An 18725-nucleotide genomic window follows, 5' to 3' on the forward strand; every position below is an offset into this window, starting at 1 on the left:
TTTAGTTGGAGTCACCAATAAGGTTTCACTACTACTGTCAATCAATCAATCAGTCTTTTATTTTCTCTGAATTATAGAAGGAGACAGGACTAAAAGCTCGCAAGCTTCAGAGAGGCTCTGCCCCCTTTTAAATTGGCAGTGCAGCAGACCAACAAAAGAATATATTCTTTCACACAAACAAACGCTCGGGGACAAGAGAATAGAAAACACTAGGTAAGAAACAGATTGTTCAGTGTAATATGCTGTAGCTGCCGGAACTAACCACATTTCTTTTTGTCTTGTCGGCGGAATATGGGTGTTTTTTGCAAGTTCTGCAAGATGACCAATACAATTTTCATCACTTCGTGAAGATTTGAAACTCATTAAAAGTCTGTAATTGTATAAAGCCTAGACTGATAAGCTTTCATATTTTAAAAAGCGGTCACGTGTTGGGAAACCGTAAGACACACAAGCAATGCATCTCACAGCTCCATTTTTTTAAGGTGTAACTTGGGCAAATTAGTGATAGCGGTAGTACCTCATACGGTACTGCAATATTGTAAGAGACGGAAAACTAGAGTAACAAACCAGTAGCCTAACTTTAACAGGAAGAACAGCGCGCAGGCGTCACATAACATAGACTGCTGAAGATATTTCTGATCTGATATAATCAACATGTTCGTTCCAAGTCAAGTGCTTAGAAAATACTAAACTACTAAATGAGAACGCTATAAAACATCATTTACACTGAAATGTCATCGAGGCATCAGTACCTTGAAACCTCCAAGCGATTGGACAAGCTCGAGATCGGGTTACGAAAACGCCTGGTCAGCATCACCGCTAACGCTTAAACAATTACCGTATATACTCGTGTAAGGCTGCAGGTTGTCTTTTTTTTTTTTTCCCCGAGATTTGGGTTGAGAATCGGGGGTGCGGCCATTACACAGAGAAAAAGACCCAACACTTTTTTTCTCGGTAAATATTTTCGGTGGTACTTGCCTTTATTGAAATACAGTATTCACTCGTACTTGCTCAGGCTATTCTTGGCTATTTACCGTAACGTGTCACCTGCCGGCTGGAGTTAATGGTCATCATCATCACCAGCCTGGTTATGCCCACTGCAGGGAAAAGGCCTCTCCCATACTTCTCCAACTGCATACCCCGGTCATGTACTAATTGTGGCCATGTTTTCCCTGCAAACTTCTTAATCTCAACCGCCCACCTAACTTTCTGCCGCCCCCTGCTACGCTTCCCTTCCCTTGGAATCCAGTCCGTAACCCTTAATGACTATCGGTTATCTTTCCTCTTCATTACATGTCCTGCCCATGTCCATTTCTTTTTCTTGATTTCAACTACGATGTCATTAACTCGCGTTTGTTCCCTCACCCAATCTGCTATTTTCCTTAACGTTACACCCATCATTCTTCTTTCCATAGCTCGTTGCGTCGTCCTCAATTTAAGTAGAACCCTTTTCGTAAGCCTCCAGGTTTCAGCCCCGTACGTGAGTACTGGTAGGACACAGCTGTTATACACTTTTCTCTTGAGGGATAATGGCAACCTGCTGTTCATGATCTGAGAATGCCTGCCAAACGCATTCCAGCCCATTCTTATTCTTCTGGTTATTTCAGTCTCATGATCCGGATCCGCGGTCACTACCTGCCCTAAGTAGATGTATTCTCTTACCACTTCCAGTGCCTCCCTACCTATCGTAAACTGCTGTTCTCTTCAGAGACTGTTAAACATTACTTTAGTTTCCTGCAGATTAATTTTCAGACCCACCCTTCTGCTTTGCCTCTCCAGGCCAGTGAGCATGCATTGCAATTGGTCCCCTGAGTTACTAAGCAAGGCAATATCATCAGCGAATCGCAAGTTACTAAGGTATTCTCCATTAACTCTTATCCGCAATTCTTCCTAATCCAGGTCCCTGAATACCTCCTGTAAACACGCTGTCAATAGCATTGGAGAGATCGTATCTCTCTGCCTAACGCTTTTCTTTATTGGGATTTTGTTGCTTTCTTTATGGAGGACTACGGTGACTGTGGAGCCGCTATAGATATCTTTCAGTATTTTTACATACGGCTCGTCTACACCCTGATTCCGCAATGCCTCCATGACTGCTGAGGTTTCGACTGAATCAAACGCTTTCTCGTAATTAATGAAAGCTATATATAAAGGTTGGTTATATTCTGCACATTTTTCTATCACCTGATTGATAGTGTGAATGTGGTCTATTGTTGAGTAGCCTTTATGGAATCCTGCCTGATCCTTTGGATGACAGAAGTCTAAGTTGTTCCTGATTCTATTTACGATAACTTTAGTAAATACTTTGTAGGCAACGGACAGTAAGCTGATCGGTCTATAATTTTTCAAGTCTTTGGTGTCCCCTTTCTTATGGATTAGGATTATGTTAGCGTTCTTCCAAGGTTCCGGTACGCTCGAGGTCATGAGGCACTGAGTATACAGGGTGGCCAGTTTCTCTAGAACAATCTGCCCACCATCCTTCAACAAATCTGCTGTTACCTGATCCTCCCCAGCTGCCTTACCCAACTGCATAGCTCCCAAGGCTTTCTTTACTTCTTCCGGCGTTACTTGTGGGATTTCAAATTCCTCTAGACTATTCTATCTTCCATTATCGTCGTGGGTGCCACTGGTACTGTATAGATCTCTATAGAACTCCTCAGCCACTCGAACTATCTCATCCATATTAGTAATGATATTGCTGGCTTTGTCTCTTAGAGCATACATCTGATTCTTGCCCATTCCTAGTTTCTTCACTGCTTTTAGGCTTCCTCCGTTCCTGAGAGCATGTTCAATTCTATCCATATTATACTTCCTTATGTCAGCTGTCTTGCGCTTGTTGATTAACTTTGAAAGTTCTTCCAGTTCTATTCTAGCTGTAGGGTTAGAGGCTTTCATACATTGGTGTTTCTTGATCAGATCTTTCGTCTCCTGCGATAGCTTACTGCTATCCTGTCTAACGGAGTTACCACCGTCTTCTATTGCACACTCCTTAAAGATGCCCATAAGATTGTCGTTCATTGCTTCAACACTAAGGTCCTCTTCCTGAGTTAAAGCCGAATACCGGTTCTGTAGCTTGATCCGGAATTCCTCTATTTTCCCTCTTACCGCTAACTCATTGATCGGCTTCTTATGTACCAGTTTCTTCCGTTCCCTCCTCAAGTCTAGGCTAATTCGAGTTCTTACCATCCTATGGTCACTGTAGCGCACCTTGCCGAGCACGTCCACATCTTGTATGATGCCAGGGTTAGCGCAGAGTATAAGGTCTATTTCATTTCTAGTCTCGCCATTCGGGCTCTTCCACGTCCACTTTTGGCTATCCCGCTTGCGGATGAAGGTATTAATTATCCGCACATTATTTTGTTTTGAAAATTCTACTAATAACTCTCCCCTGCTATTCCTAGAGCCTATGCCATATCCTGACTTGTCTCCAGCCTGCTTCTTGCCTACCTTGGCATTGAAGTCTCCCATTAGTATAGTGTATTTTGTTTTGACTTTACCTATCGCCGATTCCATGTCTTCATAGAAGCTTTCGACTTCCTGGTCATCATGACTGGATGTAGGGGCGTAGACCTGTGCGAGCTTCAATTTGTACCTCTTAAAAGTTTCACAACAAGACCTGCCACCGTCTCTGTAATGCTATAGAATTCCTGTATGTTACCAGCTATATACTTATTTATCAGGAATCCGACTCCTAGTTCTCGTCTCTACGCTAAGCCCCGGTAGCACTGTATATGCTTCTTTTGTCCTCCGGACCTCACTGAGCCCTATTATATCCCATTTACTGCCCGCTCATTCCTCCAATAGCACTGCTAGACTCGCCTCACTAGACAACGTTCTAGCGTTAAACGTTGCCAGGTTCAGATTCGAATGGCGGCCTGTTCGGACCCAGGTATTCTCAGCACCCTCTACTGCGTCACAGGTCTGAGGGTGCTCAGAAAACCTGGGTCCGAACAGGCCGTTCGGACGAGTTAATGGCGACGCCTCACAAACCATCGACGGCAGCGTCTCGGAGGCGGCCGCTAAATCTCGGAAGCTGTGCTGTTGCCATCTGGGGACGCCGAAAATCGGCACGGCTGCCTTGTTTTACCACGGATTAAAAAAAAAAAAAGGCTTCCGAATTCTCGCACCACACAACAGATAACACTGCCAACCTTCTCAAAAATCAAGGTTACGGCTTATACACGGGTAATTGTTTTAGTATTTTTTGGGGGGGAGGGAGGGGGGGGACTCTTTTTACAAAGTTCTGGGTGCGGCAATTACACGAGTATGTACACGGCACACACTCGTAACCGTCCTGTGAGTGCTTTCACTGCGCTCTACTGCAACCGCAAAGCAGGTTCTATGCTCAAGACTGAAAAATACTTCAAGTACGGAGTCACAGTGGCCTGTTTAAGTGCAGTGTAACTGTGAAACGCACAGCCAGTTGATATATTTGCGAGATGTAACTCATTACTGTCAAAGGGAGCAATAGAGGATAAACCCACCACATGACCAAATTCTGGCGCCGCGAACAAATTCCCAGACGTCTACGTTCAAACTCCTACAACAAACGTCATAATTGCTTTTCTTTGTCCATTCATTATGTTGTAATTAGGTAGCATTTATATCTATGTACTGAGCTTGCATTTTGTTTTTACGAAGAGCTTGTTTAATCAATGGCTGTTAATACTTCCAAGCTCCATTGACCATTGAACATCACCATTTGTAAAAAAAAAAGTGCTCCCCTTATGTCGCAATCCGCAGACTATAATTAAGGGACGGTGGAAATGTGCTTACACCATGCTCTAAGGCTACACTAAAGAATGGCGATGAGTATTAACTTTAATTTTGCCGTGTAAAAAAAGGCCTTAATAGATTTGCGCTACAGTCGGGTTCCCTTGCGGGCATCCGCAGGACCTGCTTGCCAAATGGAACACCTCCAGGCCACACATGGCGCTGATACGAAAACGTCTACGCTTGATGAATCCAAGTGAAACCACGCTTTTCGCGAAGCGCACGAGGCTTCTTTCTTTTTTACGCTTACGGAGGTGCGCTACTAAGTAGAAGGGTGGCGCGGTCTACTAAAAGTCGTAATTGCTCGAGAGTTGAGATTAATCTTTGCTGAATTGTATGTCATTCGCAAAGATGGTGAACATTAGGCCCTCGCGAGAAATTATGCCGTGTAATAATTCACGGCGCGATGAGCGGCCACAGAGAAGTTCACGCAACGCGAACCACATGAAGAATTAAACGGGAAAGAAATGAAGAAAGAAGCACAACGCCGCGTTACACGATATGGAACATTTGATTTGCCACGAGAACTTATAACATCGTGAGCCATATAAAGAATAACTTGCGAGCTTACGCCAAGACACCGTGCCGTGTAATTTCTGCAACGCGAAAAGTAAAAAGGACGAAGGAATAGCAAGAGGAGGAAGAACTTAAACCAACACGCCCACATCGCTATTCCTCGTATAGGCTCCGCGAACGGTGGCCGGCGTCTATCGCGCGCGATGTTTACTTGCTTCGACAGTCCCTCACACAGAGCCGCTGCGTTCGACGGTCACTTCGTGGTACATACACAAACGCAGGCGGCGAACGCTCCGAACACAAGGCGTCCGAGCCGCCGAGCGTGCAGATGGGTGACCATCACGTTACCTGTTGGAGCGGCCTGTCTCCGCAGGGCGACCGACGCTTGCGCGGACCACCACAACACCTGCCTCGTGTTCTTCCAAGTACTCGGCGCTGTATCCGGGTGATGCTTCGATAAAGTGGCGACGGTAAGACAGGCACGTGAAGCGTGGTTTTGGTCACGAATCACCAGGACACACGAAATGGTAGCCGCGCCACGGTTGTCCACTTCATAGCGCCGCCGCAACCCTCACTTCCCCGAACGGCGAATGGTAGTTGTTGCATCGTCTGCTCTCTCGCCGCGTCGCTCCGGTCGTCTGCTTTTCAAAAACGGGAGCGGACGAAAAGGCGAAGCGACCAGAAACGGAACCGAAACTGCCTGCTTTCTAACTTTTCTGTTAGAAAACAGCTAGCACAGCTAGTTTCAAGAATGGAGAAGTGTGTTGAAAGTAATGAACGGGAGAAGTCTACCAGCTTCGTCGATTGCTGATCACACAAAAGCTTTCAGGGAGCAATAAAGTAACTTTTACCGCCGAAAACCCCCAACACATACAAACACCCGCGTTTGCGGCCAGCCGTCCTCCGTGACGGCTGGCGTACGAAGAAAAAAAGAGAAATCGAAAGGCGCGGCGCACCTGCTCTTGTTGTTCGCTTGTTTGTTATTCCTCTGTTTTTGCATTAAACGTGACCCTACGATGGATGCGCGCGTGCCAGTTCTTGCGGTGTCTGTTTCAGCACGCCGGACACGCTACTTCGCGGACGTCAAGGAAAGAAAAAAGAAAGGAAAAGTATGTCCACGCACAGACCCTCTTGCTGGCGGAGTGAGGATTGCCTCGTCCTCTTTGATCATTACGTTCTTATTTTCACACTGCCCGCAAGGCCACTTAGCATATTAAAACGTGCGTTGGTAGGAAGACGGAGCGCTGCGCGACTGCTTATCTTTGTCTGCGGCCGTGAACGTTGCTGAATAATTGAGTCGAAGCGAAAAGCAAGAAACTGCGCCATAAGGCCGCAAAAAATAAGAAAAAAAATAGTAAAAAGAAAATATTTAACAGAGGGACGCGTCATCTATACCCGAGTCCGAACCTATACCTTCCTAATTTTTCTCCATATTGATTATTTCGCACTTCACACAACCAGTTCAGATAAATGATCCAACCAGTGCATGCAGCTCATTGTAAACATTTGTCGATTTTTCGCGGTACGCGCCAAAATCCGCATTCTGTATTGTGGCATCAAAATAATTTTACAAGACCCTGGATATTATTGTACCTTCAACGGTGCTACAAATTTCTGGGCCCGCAAACACGCACGCACGCACGCACGCACGCACGCACGCACACACACACACACACACACCGAAATTCAGTGATGAATTAGCGGTAAATGCGAGAGAAATTACTATTACATCGCACCTCTTTGAGGTCCCGGATCCACGATTCAAACCGCATTGTTGTTCAGCAGATCACTCGACATGCGTCCTGTCTCTGCCGGAGCAGACCACCGACAGTTGCGCATTAAAGAAAAAGCTGTTACGCTAGAGCTATCCGTAGGAGCAGGCAGCCAGTCGACATTTTCGACATAATATTGTTAGGATTGGGGGCTCAATCCCATCGCTCGTAATCAGTTGTCAAGATTGGAGTCGGGCATGAATTAGAAGGTAGCTGGCCCATGCCGTCGTCCAACTTATCCACGCTGAGGACGTTGTTGTAGGGAAGGACTGCTTCTCATCGAGAACGAGGAATATGAGTTTATTTACAGTATCTATATCAGGATGTTGCAGTTCATCAGTCTAGCAGGACTGCTTGAGAAAAGTTCACTGAGCTGCCGCACAAACGGTTTATAAACACTCGGTCCTCCCTCGATCCCAAGGTGAGGGAAGAGTTCGTCCAGACATCGTAAACAAGCCGCCTCTCTGCGAGACAGCTTACACACACACTTCCGCGCAGGTTCACGGTCCGGAGCCGGCGTCAGACGGACTTCGAGGAACTCGGGGCTTACTCCAGGAAAGGCGCCTTTTATTCCCCGAGCTGACCCCCGCAGCGCGCCGCCAGGTGCCCATTGTCTTGCGTTTTGAACGGCGCGTGGGAAGGAGCCTCGAACTACGTTCCCTCGGTGACTCCCTCGTTCACAGCAGACCAGGTTGGCGGTGGCGGGTTCAGGCACAAAGCCTGCTTCGTCGCACTCATCTTGGCTCCAGCGACGGAGAGTCGAGGACGCGTGTATTGTTCTCCACACACAGTCGACTTAGTGACGCCGTGGCTAGAGGTTTGCGGTGGCGTTCCGGGAAAGTTGACGCCGCTGTCGCAACTGGCTGGCAAAACTTGCACCTCAGCTGGGCCGTTCTTAACAATATTTAGCGAAGGCGGCTGCAGCATCAGCAAGGAGCACTTACAAAATTAACGAGAACATTGGTGGCTTCAGCCCCGGATGTTTTGAAACGTCTATTAATTATTACGAGGATTAATATTGAACAGCACTCAAAATCATGCGCATATGATGCACCGATGATTTCACCCACCTAGGAGGCCTCGCTTCCTTTTGAAACTTAGTGCACTACAAGAACACTTGTTTCTTGTTGTGTGCCTACACACAAGGACACCGGCACGACGTCGCCTCGAAATGCCACCGACAGAAAAGCCTCCGACCGGCGACTGGTGTTAAATAGTGCCGCGTGCTGAAAAAGACTGGATTTAATTCGTTTGGATGTAAAAGACGACTATGGTATGCATTCGCATAGACCAACTGGCTGCAGCGCATTAGGTCACAAGCGCTTACGGTCCCTCCCGCTGTACGTTACGCTGCAGTGAAAATGCCGTATAGGAAATAGCAGTGACGGAATTTATACGATAACCTGTTTTCCTCCTCTAGAACAAGAAATCCCCAACAAACTTCATAAATGAAATTTACTGTGTCAAATTTTCAGAGAATTAACACACTCTGACATATCTTCGTAAGTCTCTGGCTTATAAATTCAAGTCGAAATTATTAGTTTGTTCGTTTCACTTACGCTGGATGCCCAGACGGCCAAACATTATTTATTTATTTATTTATTTATTTATTTATTTATTTATTTATTTATACGAGAAGTCCTACGGTTGAGACTTCTCGAGAGCAGTGCATTTGGCACCGCCCTTCGCTTCCGTCGCATTCTCATTAAAATGTAATAATGCAGAAATACTGCTTCCTGCTTATGAACTTCACAAGAGACGCTGAGATTTTGTGTCTGCAGCATATGGCGAATGGTCGCTTTCGTCGACTTTGTGTGGCGAGGAAAGTAGACTTCGGCATCGCGTGGCCACGCGCGCAATGCGCCCGTAAGCGCGGACACTGGTCAGCGTCCCTTCTGTGCCTCCACACATCCACGTAGGCACACTGAGCGTTCACGCCGGGGTACTCTTGCTTTGCGGGACCCCCCTGCGCATCTTTATCTAGTCAGTAGACTGTATACCATGCGCTCTAAGTATTCGATGGTAGTCGGTTGTCCTTCAAAGTCGCTTGTGTTATGGAAATTGCAGTTTAGTATAAATGCCTTGAATGTTTTCCCACGAAGGCCTTCCGTGAAATAGATGCACTCCGTTAGAGAAGGAACTGTGTCCTCACGTAGAAAAAAGCGCGTCTTGCTTTGGGAGCAGCACCCAACTATTAGATTTCGAACTTTTTCGTATCTTGCAGTGGCCCCGCCCCGTGTTAGGTGGAAGCTTCACTCTTTCTGGATGCAGAAAGAGCTCCTGCAAAAGTGAATTTCTATCTGTGTTCAGGGATTGCGTGTTGACGTTTCGAGCAGCGTAGCTGCTTGTGCCATTTTTTTTTTCGGATTATTCCTTTGAAGGCACACTCAAACTATTTTCTTTGCTTAATAGATTCCTGCCAGGCTGCCAACTCAAGGACTCTTCTCAAAGGCGAGGTTGAGAATTTTCATTATGGCACGTGTCTTTAGAAGGGAAGGCTGTGTGTAGTTGCAGAAAAATTGATCTCCTCCTGTGCTTCGGCATAGGCCTCCTCTGGTCACTGCTGGCATTCAGCATCATTGAGTTGCGCCAGGCTTCCCTCAAAAAGTGAAAGAACGGCTGCCTTCCGAAGTCGAGGCAATTTATTTACATCTAGTAGGACATTACCTTTGTGTTCGCTGAAGTTCAAAAATAAGGTGCATCTCGAAGTGTCGCGCAGATTGTTTGTCCTTTGCTTTAAGCGGTCGCTTACTTTAAGGAATTTTTATTGCGAAAGCAATACTGCTCGAGGTTTCCGCTCTTGGCCGTCGTCCCAGAGAATCCACCATTGACCTTAGCGTGACCTATGTGTGACGTCATACCAGCTGTGGAAAAGCGGGGCCCCAACTCGGCTCGTCGCGATCGTCCCAGCGAATCCTCCATGCTGCAGCTGCGCACCGCTGCCGCGAGGGGCGCTCGCTGTACGTGACGTCATGCCAGCTGTGGAAAAGCCCCCCCCCCCCCCCCCCTAACTCGGCTCGTCGCGATCGTCCCAGCGAATCCTCCACGCGCCGCTGCCGTAGGGGAGGCGCTCGCTCTACGTGACGTCATGCCAGCTGTGGAAAAGCGGCCCCCCAGCTCGGCTCGTCGCAGTCGTCCCAGCGAATCCTCCACGGTATGTCGGATGATGTGTATAAGGTGAAGCTGCAACGATGTGCTGCAGCTAAGAAGCGGCGGCGTGCGGAAGAAACGGATGAAGAGCGGGAACAACGTTTAGCTAAACGGCGTGCATATTATGCAGCCAGGCGAATGCGTTCAACATCTCTTGATCTGGGTGCAGCTACAAGTATCATGCATGCTCTCAATGCTGACGCGACTTTGGCGTCACCTGATCGTTCGACAGCAAGCCTTATGGATGCTTTAAATGGCGACGAGACTGCATCTACACGTTCGATGAGCAGTATGGAACTCTACAAAATGAACAGAAGATTGCTTTCGCAATCCACTAGGCTTAGCCAAGCTAAGCCTCTGCCAATTTTTTTTTTCTCCACTGGTGCACTAGCTGCGGATCACATGGCGCCGTGCAGAGCGAAAACTTCTCCCATCCTTTGTCATACCCAGATTTACAGCGGTGAACAAATCATTTCTTTCCTGTCCTGTTGCATCCGTCTCTTCACGCACAGGTACCAAGATACCTTGTTCCGTCAGGCATGTATAAACATGCTGCAGACATCGCAAAGAAAGCGAGAAACATGAAGATTTCGAACCTTCGCTTCCGCGCAGACGTTCAGGCATGAAAAACAAGCACGCCTGTGGTGCCTTTTTGTACAGCATTACTTTTCCATCAGTTTCCTCCAAAACATGTAAAAATGTTTCACATACGAGCAGAAAAAGCGGTACCATGCGTTCATTTGCGCTTTTATCATTTGTGTGCATATGTTCTTTTTCTCTTTTGTGTGTGTGTGTGTTTTGTTGCTGTCCAATTGAGGCGGCCGAGGGCTCGAGTTTCTAGCAGACGACACCCTCTCACCGCCCGTTCCGCGCCACCGTCGCCACCGGTCTCCGCCACTCAGCGCATGCGCACCTGGAAGCAAGCTGGTGAATGATTTACACGCTCCTCGGCAGACGGCTGTACACGATGAGAGTAGCGCCTAGGTAGGACATTAGGCAGTAACCTAGGGCGCTATAACGTAAAACTATTCCAAACTTTTCTATTCCAATTCTGCTATCAGCCCTCCACGATTGGTCAAAAACATTTTTCGACCACGCCCACTTCACCTGTCTGTCACGCGACTTCACGAAAACCGCGATACCTCCCCATCTGATATGATGTGTACACCCTGATTATCCATGATTTGACAGAAAAAAGAAAAACAGCTATTTCTGATTCGACACCTTTTTGCCATTAGCCCTCGGCGACTGGTAAAAAGTTTTCGGGCTGCACCCACTTCACCTGCCTGTCACGCGACGTCACAAAACCACACAAACTCATCGCGTCAAAGTGACGTGTACGCGATAAAGATGCATTAATATGCCGAACAAAACTGAATTTTCTTGGGAATAGCCGCAGGCTGCCCCGTTCCGAAAGGGATAAATGATGGCTGCCGCCGATCGCTGAGACGCTGGCTACTCGCACCTGCCGGAGAAAATGGGTGTACTTGCGTATAATAAACCTTCTTGCGTGGCCGTGTAACGTTTTCGAGCCATTTCGGCACGTTTACCACCTCATTCTGCCAACTCTTCTTTGCTGAGGGTCAGTTTTAGCGTCATTCTTAAGCTTCCATTGCATGCCGCCGTGATTTTCGACCAGCCACCACAAGCTAAGGGAAAGCCGACCAATCGCAGACGCCGGCACCACCCTCTTCATCCGGTTACCGATTTTCAGTGCACTGGCTCTGCCCCAGTGAATCCTTCTCCACTTGAGCGTTCTACTCTCCTCTTGTCAGCCAATTAGATACGACAAGCCGCTCAGTGTGGGCAATGTTATTCGTTTTTCAAGCAAACAAAAGTGACCTCCTATAAACGAGGAGAGCGTTTGATTGTTCTGTTCAGACAACCCTGCGGGTGACCGCCCGGTGGTTGCGTCGGTGGTTACGCAAATTTGACGTCAGGAGATTGGAATAGAAACATATTGGAATAGTTTTACGTTATAGGGCCCCTAGGTAGGACATTAAGCAGTATGATAGCAAGAGCTTGGTGGCACAACCCACCACCCCGTTCCAAAGGGGACGCTCATAACATCCATTCATCCATCCAGGAAAGAAACAATTTATGATAACTCAAAGGGAAGCTCATTACTTTTCGAAGCGATATCGGGACGCCTTAGAACACGCACCTATATAGCGAGATATAAGAAGGAAGAAGAAGCATTTGCTTGCTGCGGTAAAGCTGGGGAAACGATGGAGCAAGTTTTTTTAGAATGTGAAGACGTCTGCCCAGCAGTCGATTTAGGCACCACTGGCTTCCTTGAAGCCCTTAGCGAGAGCAGTGGAAAAGTAAACATGTCCGCAATAGAGATTAGTAAAAGGCGATTGGAAGATCGGTGGAAAAAAAGTAGGGATACGACAAAAAACGGAGACGCACAAAAGCAAAGTTCGCAATAGGGGATCAGAAAATTTGGTTGTTGGAATTCATAGTGTTTTGTTTTTTTTAACCTAGGTAGGACATTACGCAGTGTAATAGCAAGAGCTTGGTGGCGCAACCCACCACCCCGTTCCGAAGGGGACGCTCAAGACATCCGTCCATCCAGTTAAAACCACTCAATCTCCAAAAGTAGCGCCAACAACTTCCCTCCTCCTACTCTCGGCGAGGCACGGCCGAGAGGCATAGAGTTTCTCACTACATTACCTAGAGGGAAATCTGGCGCTGCTGCGCTGTGGTATGCATGGGAATGCCGGTATATTGCGACTTCGGATTGGCATCGTTCTCGGAGAGACAGGACACCTTGAAGACGCGCTTGGCAAGCACCGTTCCGTCTGTCACAATGACTCATTTTCTACTATAACAGCACGTGAAAAGCTGTTTTCGCTTTATTATTACGCAAAAACATGTTTTGTTTAACTACGAGAACTTGTTATTGCATGTAGAATTATATGTTACGTAAAAAGTATCAGCGGGCCGCTAAAGTTGGAGGACAGACGACAAGGTTCGCGCTCGCTTTGAAACAGTTTGTCGTCTGTTCTTGCTTTTCTTCGCTTGGTCATGCATTAGTGTGAGTAAAGATGTGATATGCGTGAATGGAAACATTTTATGAAGATTTTACTTTGAGAACGCGGTATTTGTGTAGCCATATCCACGGCTTTGACGAAGCCTCTTACAACACCAGCCAACACAAGCCTCGCAGACACATATACCGTCATTCCCATGACGGCACGGTGCCCCCTTAAGAAACTCCCATAGACGGTGGCGCCAGATTTCCCTCTAGGTGTTATAGTGAGAAACTCTATGCGGCGAGGCCTTGGCGCCACCCATGCTGGCCCTGCCGTAGCAGACGACGGCTAATACGCTACCGGAAGAAATCCGCGGAAAAGTTCCTTCGAGGCCTGCGGAGCAGTTTTCTCAATCGAGATCTTGCTTCGTCAATCGGTAACTGGCCTTAAGAATGTCGCGTTGGAATTGCGGAAGAAATAGAGAAAAGGGCAATTATTTAAGGCATAAAGCACGTGCACGTTGAGAGTTCGTGTTGCTGAAACATGACGCATGCACGCGGTGTGCTCAAACACACGCGTAATTACCACAGTTTCAGGTTTTGACAGCGTGAAAGTATGTGTACGTGGTTTCGCAAGCTCACATACAGTGCATATGACGCATTCGATACCCATTTACTTAATCGGACGCATAAAGATGTTAACGTTAAGCAGTAAAAATGTTAATCCTTATCAGCGGGCCTGCGGTCCTTTGCGGCCTTTCTCGGCCATTATAATCCTGCACACAAAACGTGCGAGTAGCCGCTGCTCACGCCTCTAATACTGAGCAGGCGTCCGGCAGCAGCCGGGATAGAGGCGAAATGCAAGAGGACTGTGGAGAGATTACCTGTGTCGCGGGGAGCTTTGGTAATCGCGACGATAATTGGAGGTGTTTCTTTTTTTTTTTTTTACAAATACCGCTCCAGGAGGGCACATGTAGCGGCTAACAGCGGCCTCTGGAGAGCACGTACATTACATTGTTCCCGTTGCCGCTTTGGCGCCCTGGAGGCGCCGTGAATAATACGAAATAATGACACGTTGTTACAACTAGTAAATATAATAAAGCGATACAATCACGCCGAGACGCCAACTTCTGGCGCAGCGCTACCGGGCCCGCGCGAGAATTCCGAAACGCCAACAAGGAATTTACCGGCACACGTACAACTACGATCAAAGGGCACATTAAACATCCCCAGGCGACCTAAATAAAGTTATCCGGAGCCATCCACTACGACCTCCCCCATAACTTTAGTCGCTTCGGGACGTTAAAGAAGGTTAATCACCACAAACCAAATCAATACATGCGGGCGTACATCCGAAGCTAAACGATTGCATCCGTAAGTCATAGTGAGCCTCGCAAAAGAGTCGAGAATGTGCTGACTTCTGGTGGAGCTCAAAATATAGCATGAATAAAGTCGCTTTTATGTCGCAGGCCAGCTGCAGATGCGTACACTTTCGCCGCAAGACGAAATTACGTGAAACAAAGAGATCACATTCGAAAAAAAGTGCAACGCGCTAAAAGCACGCACAGCATGAACACATACACTTTTTCGAAGCGGCAGGAGTGAACTAGGCTCAAAAAAGAGGTTGTGAGGAACCGTGGCACTTCACAAAGCAGTGCGTTTTTTGACGCTTTCTCGAAGTCAGCCCGCTCGATCCTATGTGTCCACACTTTTCTTTGTGCGTTGCGCTCAGCGGATGGTAAAGAAAGAAGCCTTTTGCCGTCGCTTTGTCGGTGGCGGCAAACGAAGGCGCAGCAGCAGGGCATCACAACGAAGTTCTCGTCCCTAACACTCGATTTGTTCCGCTAACGCACTCGATCAGTCCGTTTGCACGCACTTTCGTCGAGCAGGGCCTACAATGGCGGGCGGAGCACGCTGGAAAGAAAAAATATACAAAAGCGCGGCGCCTGCTTCCACGTGACACAGATTGGCCAATGGGGGAGCGGAGGAGCCTGTGGCGACGGGAGGCGTGGGAAAAGAAACGTCGGGGAGAGCGGGGTGGCGGAAAGACCTAAGAATGGCGCTACATTTAGAAAATTGGGGGGTTTTAAGAGTAGTTAGTGTTCCTGTATATATAGTTTCCTGCTCCCGCAGGGAGCGGAGTTGCGCAAAGTCCGCCGTTGTGTTCCAGCTCTGCAGGGAAGCAACTCTTCGAGCGCGCAGGAGGCAAATGCAGCGCGGTGTTCCATGAGGAGCAGTGGCCTCAAATGTGCCCCTGAAAAATCGCAGGTCATTCGGGTACACTCGAGGGGCTACATATCTAACGGACCTGTCAACATCGTTGTGGAAGGACACACGGTCCAAGAAGTTAAGGCGATGCGGATCACGGGTTTCTGGCTCCAAAGTAGCGGGAACGCATCCCACACCATCAAAACATTGAAAACCACCGCAAATAACATTACGCAAATGATCCGTCGCGTAACTTATAGGAAAGTGGGCATGCAAGAACACGACACGCTGAGGCTCGTCCAAGCACTAGTGATAAGCCGAGTCACGTACGGCATGCCCTACCACTCCCTTAGTCGCGAGGAGGAAAGGCAGGTCGACATCATAATAAGATCAGCATACAAAGCGGCCCTCGGACTACCCAAGGGGACGTCCACAGATCGCCTGCTAGCTTTAGGAGTACACAACACATTCGAAGAACTAAAACAAGCCACACTAATCTCCCAGAGGGAACGCTTGTGCTACACTCACGCAGGACGGGCCCTACTGACAAGGGCACGTATTTCCCCACACCCACAATTTATCAGCGAACACCTATTACCACTACCAAACTCCACACGAGCTCGAATAACAGTGGCCACCATGCCCAAAAACATGCACCCTGAATACAATAAAGCAAGGCGAAAAGCACGCGCACAACGTATTAGAACAATATATGAAAATAATCCCACGTACAACACAATATACACGGACGCAGCCGCGTATTCGAACGTACACTCGAACGCCAGTGATGCCCAAAAGAACATCAGGAGGTACGCAGTGGCAATCGTCGACACGAAAGCACAGCAACAATTTACGGCATCCGTCAAGGCAGGTACTCCGGCGGCTGCCGAAACTTTCGCCGTGGCAATGGCCCTCGCTCACGCGGAACGCACGCAAAAGAGCATCACCATAATAACAGACTCACAAGAAGCATGTCGCCTTTTTCTCAGGGGCCACGTGACCAAAACATGTCACTCAATAATACCGACGAAATTCGCCCATCATCACCGGATCCCATGGTGTCCGGGTCATACCGGACTTCAGGGGAACGAACTGGCCGATTCGCTAGCCCGAGGTATTATTAACCGGGCCGACTCGACTGGGACGGTCCCATGTAGCCACTGTAATGACCCCAATCCAACGAATGCCCGGGAGATTATCGCTCATCAGCGTGCAACCAGGAAAAAATACCCTCCCCCTCACCCACAACTCAGTGGAGAGGAAGCCGCCAGCTGGCGCAAAATTCAGACTGGGGTATTCCCCCACCTTAAATTGCAGAATGCCATGTTCCCCACTCGCTACAGGCCCAACTGCCCGTGGTGCGGCGGCATACCAACATTACAACACATTACTTGGGATTGTGAATCACACCCGTTTGATAAAACACGCCACACAATGGAGCAATGGGAGGCACAGCTAACCAGCTCAGGCCTGGCGGGACAACAGTCCTTCATAAGACAGGTCAAGCGGGCGGCCGAGGCCAGCGGGGCCTTGGACTAAAGGGTCTCCGACCACTGCACGTAAATCGTCAAGCCAATAAAAGTTTCTCTTTCTCTCTCCATTTGCTTTCTTCTCTGCTGGTCGTGAGCTACATGCGGCAATTGTTCGCGAGCGGTGAGCAAGATGACACTTTTTAATGCAGGCTACGCTCGAACGATTGGCGCAGCCGGAGGGGTGCCAACCCCAGATAGAGAGAGAGAGAGAGAAATAACCTTTATTTATATAGCCGGCAGATTGGGGGGGAGGGGGGGGCAACCCCGCCTAGATGGCGGCCAGAAGCCCTTAACCCCCCCGAAATGTTCAGTTTTTGTGTGCATATATACACGCACATATACAAACACATGCACGAACGTACATATAGGAGCAGGACCCCCTCCATCCCCCGAAATAAAATCCTGACTACACCCGTGGCTCGAAGCTCAAAAATTCGCGCGCAAACGCGCATTACCTAGCAACAAAAAGCGGAGCAATGTTTTTCAGCATGCATATGAAGTTTTCTCGCGGAGGCCGGATAGCAAGAAATTTTTGCAAGCGTGTTAAGAAAACTTCACACACGTGTGGCGGACAATTATGTGAGCACATTTCGTGCTGCAACCAGGCGAATAATGATCGTGGCCAAGAGAACTATCGTACCTGCAGTTATGTCAGTGACCGTTAACCGTGACCGTCATTCACAGCAGCTGCACGTTTTCGATATATGCGGTATACAGGCACGTAGATTTAAACGCATTTCAAATGTTCACATGCGCACATTTTATGCAAAACTTATTTTTACGATTCACACCGCAAAAAAAAAATCATACCGCAGGAAGGAAGAAGTTTGGTTTGACACAGTCGCACTGCTGTCTCGCTTCCTAGTATTTTTGTAATTTTTCGAAGTTTTCTCAAATAGAATTGTCGAAGACGTCGGACGACTCGCCAAGATACCTTCCCTATCCGGAGGCCGGGGGGCATTCGCCTCCCGCCGCTTCGATAGGAGCCTGCAGAAGAGCCCGTTCTGGTGGCGGCGAGAGCTTCGTCATGACTACGCCTGACCTGACACCGGGCCAGAGGCAACCGACTGACCCTGAAAGCAACCGTGAACTTAAGCAATATAAGGCTACAGAAACAGACGACGAGTCTACGCTTATTGATGATTGTGACATAGCTGACATCACAGATCTGGACCATGAAGGCTTCAGGCTTGTGCGTCACCGTAAGAAGAGGACCGTCGGAATCCCAGGGATTATTACCCCTGCCACACCTGCCACAGAAGGAGCCGACCTGAAAAAAGTGAATCCCATTGTTCTGTCTACGGAAATTGAGAAAATTCTTGGCGCACCGCCAGTTAGGAGCAGATTTCAAAACCGCATGATTTCAATACATGCGCGTGCAGCGAGAACTTTCCTTGTGCAAACTGTAGTGGTGGTCATCCAGCTAGTTATAGCAAGTGTCCTACGCGGGCGGCGGCAATAAAGCGAAAGAAAATGTTTATCTTGGGGCCAACCGGAAAAGATAAGAAAAATATGACGAAGAAAAAGACGGAGAGTTGCAGAGAGTCAGACGAATTCAAATGGAGCTCAAAGAGTGAAACTGATTTCCCAGTCCTAAAGCCTTCTTCAGGAATCCAGGACACACTGGTGTCATCACGCAGCGGACCGGCTAAAGCAGTAAAATCAATGAACAGAGGCCCCGTAGACGAGAAGACCGCTGAACAACCGGAACAGCGAAGTTATGTGTGTGCACAGCAGCGACCCCAATGCGTTGCGATGAAAAAACACCACAGGAGGACCGTCAGCAGGTGCTACGTG

General features: G+C 48.1%; 1 protein-coding gene across 2 annotated transcripts in view; it reads right to left on the reverse strand.

Moving 5' to 3' along the window:
- The window catches only part of LOC126535940 (major facilitator superfamily domain-containing protein 6-like), a 186492-nt gene extending 179541 nt beyond the window's left edge, over positions 1–6951 (reverse strand). For both annotated transcript variants that reach the window (XM_050182800.3, XM_055073361.2), the window contains exon 1: positions 5638–6951. The gene's annotated coding sequence lies outside the window, so the exon portion shown is untranslated. The remainder of the gene's footprint in view (positions 1–5637) is intronic.
- Positions 6952–18725: the final 11774 nt, after the last annotated feature.

Source organism: Dermacentor andersoni, chromosome 4 (assembly GCF_023375885.2).
Source record: "Dermacentor andersoni chromosome 4, qqDerAnde1_hic_scaffold, whole genome shotgun sequence".
Lineage (NCBI taxonomy): Eukaryota > Metazoa > Arthropoda > Arachnida > Ixodida > Ixodidae > Dermacentor > Dermacentor andersoni.